Source organism: Ovis aries, chromosome 18 (assembly GCF_016772045.2).
Source record: "Ovis aries strain OAR_USU_Benz2616 breed Rambouillet chromosome 18, ARS-UI_Ramb_v3.0, whole genome shotgun sequence".
Lineage (NCBI taxonomy): Eukaryota > Metazoa > Chordata > Mammalia > Artiodactyla > Bovidae > Ovis > Ovis aries.
In genome coordinates, this window is record NC_056071.1 from 44,458,380 (window position 1) to 44,470,452 (window position 12,073).

Sequence of the window (12,073 nt, forward strand, 5' to 3'; positions counted from 1 at the left end):
TGAGTCAATGATGCCATCCAACCATCTCATCCTCTTTTGTCCCCTTCTCCTCCCACCTTCAATATTTCCTAGCATCAGGGTCTTTTACAACGAGTCAGTTCTTCACATCAAGTGGCCAAAGTATTGGAACTTCAGCATCAGTCTTTCCAGTGAATATTCAGGACTGATTTCCTTTAGGATAGACTGGTTGGATCTCCTTGCAGTCCAAGGGACTCTCAAGAGTCTTCTCCAACACCACAGAGAAAAAGTATCAATTCTTCAGCACTCAGCTTTCTTTATAGTCCAACTCTCACATCCATACATGACTACTAGAAAGACCATAGCTTTGCCTAGATGGACCTTTGCTGGCAAAGTAATGTCTCTGCTTTTTAATATGCAAGTGGCTCAGACGGTAAAATGTCTGCCTACAATACAGGAGACCTGGGTTAGATCCCTGGGTGGAGAAGATCCCCTGGAGAAGGAAATGGCAACCTACTCCAGTACTCTTGCTTGGAAAATTCTATGGACGGAGGAGCCTGGTAGGCTACAGTCCAGAGGATCACAGAGTTGGACACGAATGAGCAACTTCACTTCACTTCACTAGGTTGGTCATAGCTTTTCTTCCAAGGAGCAAGCGTCTTTTAATTTCATGGCTGCAGTCACCATCTGCAGTGATTTTGGAACCCCCCAAAATAAAGTCTGTCACTGTTTTCATTGTTTCCCCATCTATCTGCCATGAAGTGATGGGACTGGATGCCATGATCTTAGTTTTTTGAATGTTGAGTTTTAAGCCAACTTTTTCACTCTCTTCTTTCACTTTCATCAAGAGGCTTTTAGTTCCTCTTCACTTTCTGCCATAAGTATGGTATCATCTGCATATCTGAGGTTATTGATATTTCTCTCAGTAATCTTGATTCCAGCTTGTGCTTCATCCAGTCCAGCGTTTCTCATGATGTACTCTACATATAAGTTAAATGAGCAGGGTGGACAATATACAGCCTTGATGTACTCCTTTCCCAATTTGGAACCAGTCTGTTGTTCCATGTCTGATTCTAACTGTTGCTTCTTGACCTGCATACAGATTTCTCAGAATGCGGGTCAGGTGGTCTGGTATTCCAATCTCTTTCAGAATTTTCCACAGTTTGTTGTGATCTACACAGTCAAAGGCTTTGGCATAATCAATGAGCAGAAGTAGATGTTGTTCTGGAATTCTCTTGCTTTTTCTATGATCCAATGGATGTTGGCAATTTGATCTCTGGTTTCTCTGCCTTTTTAAATCCAGCTTGAACATCTGGAAGTTCACGGTTCATGTACTGTTGAAGCCTGGCTTGGAGAATTTTGAGCATCACTTTGCTAGCATGTGAGATGAGTGCAATTGTGCAGTAGTTTGAACATTCTTTGGCATTGCCCTTCTTTGGGATTGGAATGAAAACTGACCTTCTCCAGTCCTATGACTACTGCTGAGTTTTCCAAATTATCTAGCATATTGAGTGCAGCACTTTCATAGCATCATCTTTTAAGATTTGAAATAGCTCAACTGGAATTCTATCACCTCCACTAGCTTTGTTCATAGTGATGGTTCATAAAGCCAACTTGACGTTGCATTCCAGGATGTCTGGCTCTAGGTGAGTGAGCACACCATCATAGTTATCTGGGTCATTAAGATCTTTTTGTATAGTTCTGTGTATTCTTGCCACATCTTCTTAACATCTTCTGCTTCTGTTTCTGTCTTTGATTGTGCCCATCTTTACATGAAATGTTCCCTTGGTATCTCTAATTTTCTTGAAAGTCTCTCTCGTCTTTCCCATTCTATTGTTTTCCTCTACTTCTTTGCATTGATCACTGAGGAAGGCTTTCTTATCTCTCCCTGCTATTCTTTGGAACTCTGCATTCAGATGGATATATCTCTCCTTTTCTCCTTTGCCTTTTGCTTCTCTTCTTTCTCAGCTATTTGTAAGGCCTCTTCAGACAACCATTTTGCCTTTTTGCATTTCTTTCTCTTGGGGATGGTCTTGATCACTGCCTCCTGTACAATGTCAAGAATCTCTGTCCATGGTTCTTCAGGTACTCAGTCTATCAGATCTAATCCCTTGAATCTATTTGTCACTTCCACTGTATTTGATTTAGGTCATACCTGAATGGTCTAGTCGTTTTCCCTACTTTCTTGAATTTCAGTCTGAATTTGGCAATAAGATGTTCATGATCTGAGCCACAGTCAGCTCCAGGTCTTGTTTTTGCTAACTGTATAGAGCTTCTCCATCTTTGGCTGCAAAGAAAAGAGCAAATAAATATGCCTATTAAGTGTAAATCAATACTTGACAAGTTCAAAGGGGATCAGCTAGTAACTTAACTTCCTGGGAGAACCAAAACTAATACTCTTCAAGGAAGATTAGCAGAAAGACAAAGGAACTCTAAGATGTATTATTCATAATAGCCAGTTTGTAATAGAAAACTGCTAGACATGTGAAGACATAGGAGATAGTTTCCAAGGTCAAAAGAGAAAGCAGTTGATAGAATTCTATATGACCAAGATGTTGGAATCTGCAGAAAAGTACATTTAAAAAGGTAAATATATATAATAATACATATGTATATATTCAAAGACAAATTAAAATATTTTAATAATAACTAAACCAAACAGGGAACTTTAGGGAAATTAAAGCTATTTTATAAGTCAAGTGAAAATCCTGAAACTAAAGAGCTACAATATATGTAAGGAGAAAAATAGTCACTGGATGAGCTGAGGAGAAGATTGGAGACAGAAGAAGAAAGGGACAAAGAACTTGAAAACAGATCAATAGAAATTATACAATCTGAAAAGCAGAGAAAAAAAGATTTTTTCTTTTTTTAAAGCAGAGCCTCAGTGACCTGTGAGACCATAAGTGAGCAAATAACACAAAGATTTGTTTTCATGCTCTATTAGATCATGAAACAAGCAGAAGTGAACTTTCCATTTAAATTTTTTTTCTGTCATTCAGTGAAGATTATTATTGCTTCTGGCATGACTACCAAAATGTTTCCTCTTGAATAATGTTGTTTCTTACCATTAGATTGGTTATAGCATTCAAGAGGTCCAACCACTCTGACAACAGAGTGGCAAACACCTTACCAGCATAATCAGTCCATTAATTTACAGACGCCTTGATTAAGTTTCAACAGAATAACATACTTTTTGACAAACTGTCTCAACAGAGTTTCTTCTACCTGTCTCACTAGCTAACCAAACACAGGTCATTATTGCTTGGCTTGACTTCTCCCTCCAGCAGAACCTGGGAAGCCTGATTCAGACGGTAAAGAATCTGCCTGCAATGCAGGAGACCTGGGTTCGATCCCTGGATCGGGAAGGTGCCCTGGAGAAGGAAATGACAACCCACTCTGGTATTCTTGTCTGGGAAATCCCGTGGACAGAGGAGCCTGGAGGGCTACAGTCCATGAGATTGCAAAGAGTCGGACATGACCGAAAGATTTTCACTTTGTTAAATAGTTAATAATATGTTCCTCATTGTTCCAGGGGATTAGGGAGAGTGCTGTAAAAGGAAACCATATCATCTTTTCTTCTGATATCCTTTAGCTGAATCTCATAGTTTTGAAATCAGCAAAACGCTTCTTTTACTAGTTTGTCTAGATTTACCTTTTGTCTTGGAAATCAGGCTGAAGATTACTTTCCAACACAATGAGTACAGACATTAATAACTCCATGATGATCCCTCTGTTCTTTGGCTAGCTGCTATTTTCCAGCACGTCTTCAAGAAGGAGAAAGAAGGTCCTCTCATACATGATCACGTCTGACAGATTGGTTGCTATGGTAAATGCTTAGGTGCAATGATACCATTCAGTGTTTTTTGCAGGGCATGTAATGCTTGGTCAGAGAACCCAGGGAAAGTTCTATTCAAAGACGAAAGCAATTTGATACCTATTTAGTCAGCATCTTCCATGCTGCTGAGGCTGCAAAATATCCAACAGAAGTTGCTTAACTTCACTAGGCATTGGGTTGGTCAACTATCGAACATTATCATTCTGGTGCCTATAGCAGCAGAAAATAATCTCAGACATTTTATAGCCAAGTTCATAGATCCTTCTCTTGTCACAATCATAGATCCTTCTCTTGTCACAATCAGTGTGACTATAGGTAAGAGTTAAAGGCACAAGCCTTATAAGCACAGTCCTGGTATTCTAGTTATCATCACACCTTTTAGTGGAAAAGAGACCCACTGTTGGACCTTGAAACAGCAGCAACGTTAACTTGACATTTCTGTAATAATGACTCAATTTATCCCATCTTAGAATATTAATGTTTTTGAGAGGTTCATAAGCAGAGAGGAGTCTTAAGAAATTGGATTAAGAGGATAGGACTGCATCAGGTGAACCGGCAACTGCAAATTATTGATTGTAACAATAAGCATCACGAGCTAAACTTAACACTTAGCCTGGACTCCCTCTGCTTCGGGGCTTTCCAACTCACTTTGTCCATAAGCCCCACAACCTTACCATGTGCTCAAGCTGCTGCCTTGCCGTTTGGCTCTTATTTGAATTTTCTACTTATTCATTTGTTACAGGCATATTCATTTATTACAAGCATACTCATACATTATAAGCATACATCCCTGAGCATAGTTATAAAAGTTGCTTTAAAATCCGTCTGCTAATTTCAACATTTGGGTCATCCTAGGGTTAGTATCCATCTGAGTGAACTCCAGGAGCTGGTGATGGACAGGGAGGCCTGGCGTGCTGCGATTCATGGAGTCGCAAAGAGTTGGACATGACTGAGCGACTGAACCGAACTGAGGGTTAGTATCCACTGCTTATCTTTTGTATATGAGTCTCATTTTTCTTTTTTCTACATGGTAATGTTGGATTTCATTCACTGTGAATGATTCCTTGTAGAGGCTCTGTGGGCTTCTGAGCTTCGTTTTCCACTGTGGCCTCTCTTTAAGAAAAAAAACCCATAAAAGTCTGAAACTTTTCCAATGATGTCCTCTTCTTCCAAATGTTGACTCCCTTCTAGGTTCTGCCTGCTTTTGTTACTCTCTGGGATACTTAGGTAGATGTTTTTATATTTTGTCTAGAATTTATAGTTATCTGTGGAAGATTGATTAAATAGAAACTACTTTGCCATGACAAGAAGCAGAGCCCCATTTTTATTTTTTTTCCTTTTGATCTATTTGTGACTGTATATAAATCTTTTTCGTATAGATAGCATGTAGTTAGATCTTGCTTTTTCATCTGGACTGATGACTTCCGCCTTCTTACGGGGATGTTGTCTTCTTGTTTAGTCTCTAAGTCATGTCTCACTCTTGCAGCTTCAGGACTCTAGCCTGCCAGATTCCTCTGTCCATGGGATTTTTCAGGCAAGAATACTGCAGTGGGTTGCCATTTCGTTCTCCAGGGCATCTTCCTGACCCAGGGACTGAACCCAAGTCTCCTGAATGGTAGGCAGATTCTTTACCAACTGAGCCACCGGGGATGTTTAGACCATATCTATTTGAAGTAAGTTTTTAACACACTTGGTTTAATTTTACAAGACTGCTATTAATCTAATATTTGTTCTCTCTATGCTATGTTCTTTTCCCCCCCTTTTCTCAGCCTTCTTTTGGTAGTTGAGCATTTTTAAGTATTTCATTTTAAAATCACATTGTTTCATCTACTTTAATTCTTTATAAATGGTTTCCCTAAAGTTCATAACTTATAAATAATATAATTTATAATGCATGTTTAACTTACCATAGTTTACTTTCAAATATTATAATATGTCATATACAATGTAAAGAACTAACAATAATATAATTCATTTTTTCTTTATGCTATTTCTGCTATTGTCATACATTTTACTTCTATATATTATAAATAAATAGTCTATTATTTAAAAATAACATTTTAAACCAGGGAAATTATCTTTTATATATACTCTCATCATTACCATTTATAGCAGTCTCTACTCTTGTGTAGATCCCATATTCCATCTGGTATTATTTTCCTTCAGTGTGAAGAACTTGTTTTAACATTCCTTGGAGTGCAAGTCTGCTGGCAATGGAGTCTGTCATTTTTTTAAATTGGTTTGAAAATGTTTTATTTTGCTTTCTTTTTTGAAGAATATTTTTATATGGAATTACAGGTTGATAATCTCTTTCTAAACTACTTTATTGTACTATAATTATCATTACAAAAAAACTGTACATATTTAGTGTATACAATTTAATGAGACAATTTCTTTCCTTTCAGCATTTAAAAGATGTTATTCTAGTGCCTTCTGCTTTGCATTAATTTTAATGGGAAGTCTCCTACTTGAGTGAATATATCTGATAGTCCTTTTTTCTTCTTTGTTTAGAAAAGGTGACCATAATTCCAACATCACATTTAATAAGATCAATACTACCTTAGTACATCTAATATCCAGACCATATTCATATTTCTTCAATTGTCTCAACAATTTCCCTCCCCCTTCAATCTGGGTGTGTCTTATAATGACCATCAGAACATGATGGAAGTGATGCTTTGTGAGTTCTGGACCCTAGGCCTTAAGAGGAAACCCAGCCATGAAAAGAATTCAGTCTAATCTAATAGGGGAATAAGAGGCTGCGTGGAGGAAAACTGAGACTCCACATCTGACAGCCAGGACTAACTGCCAGACACCCCAGTAAGGTCACTGTGCATCTTTCAGTCCGGATGACCATCCAGCTGATTGCAGTTGTGCAACAATGCCACAAGAAACCAGCAAAGAGACTGTCTACCTGCCCCATGGATCATGACAAATAATAATTCATTGCATCTTTAAGCTACTATATTTTGGAGTGTTTTGCTAAATATTGGACTTCTGTGGTGGCACAGTGGATAAGAACCTGCCTGCCAATGCCAGGGACACAGTTTCGATCCCTGGTCCGGAAAGACTCCACATATCATGGAACAACAGAGCCCATGCACCACAGCTACTGAACCCATGAGCTTTAGGACCTGTGAGCCCCAACTAATGAGCCTGTGAGCCACAGCTACTGAAGCCTGCATGCACTGGTGCGTGTGCTCTGCAACAGGAGAAGGCTCCCCAAGAAGAACAAAGAGTAGCCCTCCTCATCACAACTAGACAAAGCCCAAGAACAGCAACAAAGACTCAGTGCAACCAAAAATAAATAATAATAAAAGAAGACAAGAAAAATATTTGCTAAATATAAAACATAAAAATTCTAGAGGTATTTAGATAGAAGAATTAAATTGCCTTTAAGGAAATAAAAATTATGTTAATCCAAGATATAAAATATTAAATATCAGAATGATAGTTCCACAATTTAGTGGAAAACAATAAATGTTAAAATAAAAATTTTAAGAAGTATCTTAGAATCAGTGAAATACAGCAAGTCTGTGAAAAGCAGGATCCACGCAGCTCTGAGAATATGAGTAAATGTTTAAGGACTTTCTCTGTGGGGTCTTTTAATTTGAATATCAGGATATTCTTGTTGTCTAAGAGAAACATACATACTCCTGTTTACTTAAGGACATATCAGATAAAAAATAAAAATGTATTCTTTAAGGATGATGAACAGCTTCAAAGTAGTACTGTACATGTTGGCAAGATTTAAAGTTAAAGCAAATTAAAAAGAAGTCTCACTGTGAATATATTTTCCCTAAAAATCTAGTTTTATTTTTAAAAGATGGAAACAGAATCTCACAGCTCTAATTATTTTAATATTTTGCTTTTCTTTTATACATTTAAGAATCTATCTGTGATGTCTAACAAACACATGGAAAGATGCTCAACATCACTCATTACCAGAGAAATGCAAATCAAAACCACAATGAGGTATCATCTCACACCGGTCAGAATGGCCATCATCAAAGTGTCTACAAACAATAAATGCTGGAGAGGGCGTGGAGAAAAGGGAACCCTCTTACACTGTTGGTGGGAATGCACACTGATACAACCACTATGGAAAACAGTGTGGAGATTCCTTAAAACACTAGGAATAAAACCACCATACAACTCAGCAAGCCCACGACCCTAAGGAAACCAGAACTGAAAAAGATACATGTATCCCAATGTTCATTGCAGTACTATTTACAATAGCTAGGATATGGAGGCAACCTAGATGTCCCCAGTAGATGAATGGATTAAGGAAGTTGTGATACATATACACAATGGAATATATTACTCATGTATAAAATAGAACACATTTGAGTCAGTTCTAATGAGGTGGATGAACCTAGAGCCTATTATACTGAGTGAAGTAAGTCAGAAAGAGAAAGATAAATACCATATATTAATGCACACACATGGACTCTAGAAAGATGGTACTGACAATCCTATGTGCAGGGCAGCAAAGGAAACACAGATGTAAAGAACAGACTTTTGGACTCAGTAGGGGAAGGAGAGGGTGGGATAATCTGAGAGAATAGCATTGAAATATTATCATATGTAAATATGGTATTACATAAGTATTACCATACGTAAAACAGATAATCAGGGCGAGCTTGACGCATGAAGCAGGGCATCCAGAGCCAGCGCTCTGTGGCAACCTGGAGGGACAGAGCGAGGAGGGAGGTGGGAAGAGGGTTCAGTCTGGAGGGGACACATGTACACCCATGGCCAATTCATGCTGATGTATGGCAAAACCCACCAAATATTGTAAAGTAATTATCCTCCAATTAAAATAAATAAATAAAATTTTAATTTATTTATCTGTTTTCATTTTTAGAATGCCTCCAACACACCAAACAGAGAAGGCAATGGCACCCCATTCCAGTACTTTTGCCTGGAAAATCCCACGGACGGAGGAGCCTGGTGGGCTGCAGTCCATGGGGTCACTGAGAGTTGGACACGACTCAGTGACTTCACTTTCACTTTTCACTTTCATGCATTGGAGAAGGAAATGGAAGCCCACTCCAGTGTTCTTGCCTGGAGAATCCCAGGGACGGGGGAGCCTGGTGGGCTGCTGTCTATGGGGTTGCACAGAGTCGGACACAACTGAAGTGACTTAGCAGCAGCAACACACCAAACAGATTATAAGTGACAAAGTGATAGTTAATATCAAGATTAATAAAGTAAAGAAAACTTGTTTTAGTCAATATAAAAGGTTTATTTGTAGCCCCAAATTTCTTTTTCTTAAAGGAATTTTTTTTTTTAAGGAACATAATTTTTTCCTAAAGGAACATGGTATTAGAGATATATAAAAGCTTAATTAATCTGATGGTTTCTTAATCTGATGGATAAACAATTAATTTTATTGTCTTCCTACTTTAATAGTATTTTATCAAGTTAATTTTTGACAGTTTATTTTTAGACAGTTTCAAACACAGTGCCATATTTTTGTTTTATGAAATTTTGTATGATAGTGGTATGAAACTCTGTGAGAACATTCCTTGTCAACCAGAATATGGGTCATCAATTATTAATTCTTAACTTGCAAAAGCATCAAAAACTGAAAATATTATACAAAACCATAAAAGAATTATATCACTCAAAATAGATTATGCAGTGGTTAACAAGCAGGCCCCATATCTCAGTGGCTTAAAACAGTTTGCCCCTCATGATCAGCAGGGGGCTCTGCTCAAGGTAGTCACTCAGGGATCCAGGCTGTAAGCAGGCTTGTCTCTGATACTGCCCATCTCCATGCCAGAGGACAATTCAATACTGGGTCAAGATGTGCCTCAATTAATTTCAGCTCACAATTCATAAGCCAGGACTAGACACGTGACCAGACCAAATCAAACCAGAAAGGGGAGGATGGACATTCCTAACATATTTCAAGAGGTGTGGAAATATTTGGTGAACAACATTAATGCCTATAGGCTTCCCAGGTGGCACGGGGGAAAGAACCTGCCTGCCAGTGCAGGAGACATAAGAACGTGGGTTCGACCCCTGGGTCAAGAAAATCCCCTGGAGAAGGGCATGGCAACCCATTCCAGTATTCTTGCCTGTAAAATTCCACCAATAGAGAAGCTTGGTGGGCTACAGTCCGTGGGGTCACAAAGAGTCGCACACAACTGAGCTATTGAGCACAAACACACACACTACTACTACCACAGACATTCTTACCTCCAGGCTCTGGGATAGAACTTCAACTTAAACAGTGCTCTTATTTCATTCAGGTCCAGTTCTACTCCATGAGGGGCAGGTCAATAATAGAGACTGATGGAACCCCAGGAGAGTTGCCTGGAAGACTATAGCTAAAAGCAACTCAGATCTTTACATGGCAGACAAAAACATTCAGTCACAAAGTTTATCGTCAACTTGACCCCTACTTTTCTCCAGGAATAAAAATGGGGATAAAATAGGTTAGAGAGGATGACTCTGGCCTGGATGTTAATTCACCAAATTGATTAACCAGAAACTTAGCTTTTCTATGGGAAGCAAACTCTGAAATTCTAACAAAGTGAATGCATGAGACAAACAATGAGAGTTTCCTGGTGGTTCACTGTTTTATTTCATTGCCCTTACCCTTATCATTTCCTTAAGTTTTTTATCCATTGCTTCTTCCCTCCTGGCTTACTCATCCTGCCTCCCCAGACTCCAGAGAATCTGTCTCCCAGATATACCAGCTGAAATTCTCATCCATGAAGCCAGAAGGAAGGTAGGCTACAGGAGATGAGGGTGGTTTATAGAGAGAGGCACCATGATCACTTACATGTGAGGGCAGTCAGCACCAAGAAAATACTCCAGATCCACTATTTGCCCATATAGCGGTGGGGGCCTGTGCACTTTAGTCATGGCTGACTCTTGAGACCCCATAAGCACTTTTGCGCAAATTAGAAAAAGACACTTATTTCCTCCTTCAAAATAGATGTAGCTTCATATTCAGGGTATAGATAATTCTTACGACTCTGCAACAGGAAAGAAAAGGTAATAATAAGTCTATGAGTCAACTGTGTTCAAATAAGTTGGGATCCAGTTAAGTACAGAGGGTTTTGAGTTCGTTCTCAGTGGATTACTTAATCACTTTGAGCCTCAGTTTTCTTGTGTATAAAATGGGAATAATAATATCTTGATTTAGAAAACTGTTGTGATGAGAAAATGAGATAATATATGTAAAATTTCTTATTCTCATATTTCTTCAGGTACCATGGTTAGAATTCATTAAAAAGTTAGTTTTCCTTTTCTTTCCTTAAAGGAGAAATCCGAATGCAGCAGCAGCTGGGGCCTATTGTCTTCCGTTAAGAGATCCTTAAGAGGGAGAAGACACCATTTAAACGACCTCCAAATCAATTCCTCCAGGCACTCTAAACCCACTAAACCATTGTTGTTCAGGGTCATTCTTTCCTCTAGTCATGTGGGAACCATGACTCAACAAAATGTATCTGAACTGAATTGAACTGGCTTGTTGGTGCCTGAAATATCTTTAGAGCCTAAGGTAGAAAGAGGTAGAGATAGAACTACTCAATATTGGAAACAATGCAGACTAGTCTAATGACCTTGGGAAAGTCACTTAATCTTGTCACATGGAGTAAAACCCACTCTTTTTAGCACACAGGTCTATAATTTTTGCCAAAGTTACATATAGTCTTGGAACCACCGCTAGAACTCCACCGCAGTGCAGTTCCACCATCTCAAAAATTCCCCCCTGCTGCTCTTTTCTAGTCAACCCTTGTCACTCCTAAGCCCCTGGCAACCAAGGACCTGTTTTCAGTCCCTATAACTTTCCTTTTCGCAGAATTCCATGTAAATGAAATCATACAATATATAGCCTTTTGAATGTGGCTTCATTTATTTAGCACAGGGTGTCTGAAATTCATCAGTTTTGTTGCATGTATGAGTAGCTCCTTTTTATTGTTAAGGAGTAATCCATTTATATGGATGTATCATAATTTGTTTATCTTTCACTCGATGAAGAGCATGTGAGTTGTTTTCAGTTTGGGGGCTTTTGTCTTTGTAATTAGGATTAAAGCTACTAAATGCATGCAAGTAGATTTTTTTGTTTATGAACTCTGGTGTTCATTTCTCTTAGGTACATCTCTAGGCATGAGATTACAAGCTGGATCATACGATCAGTTCAGTTCATTTGCTTAGTTGTGTCCAACTCTTTGCGACCCCATGGACTGCAGCACACCAGGCCTCGTCCATCACCAACTCCTGGAGTCTACCCAAACTCATGTCCATTGAGTCAGTGATGCC

At 38.7% G+C, this 12,073-nt stretch overlaps 1 long non-coding RNA gene across 1 annotated transcript; it reads left to right on the forward strand.

Annotated features, from left to right (window-relative positions):
• Window positions 1–2,574: 2,574 nt before the first annotated feature.
• On the forward strand, window positions 2,575–11,866 carry LOC132658090 (uncharacterized). Its single transcript, XR_009597107.1, has 4 exons — window positions 2,575–3,784; window positions 4,649–4,766; window positions 5,280–5,466; window positions 8,661–11,866. It is a non-coding gene; the product is annotated as an uncharacterized LOC132658090 (long non-coding RNA).
• The last annotated feature ends 207 nt before the right edge of the window (window positions 11,867–12,073 follow it).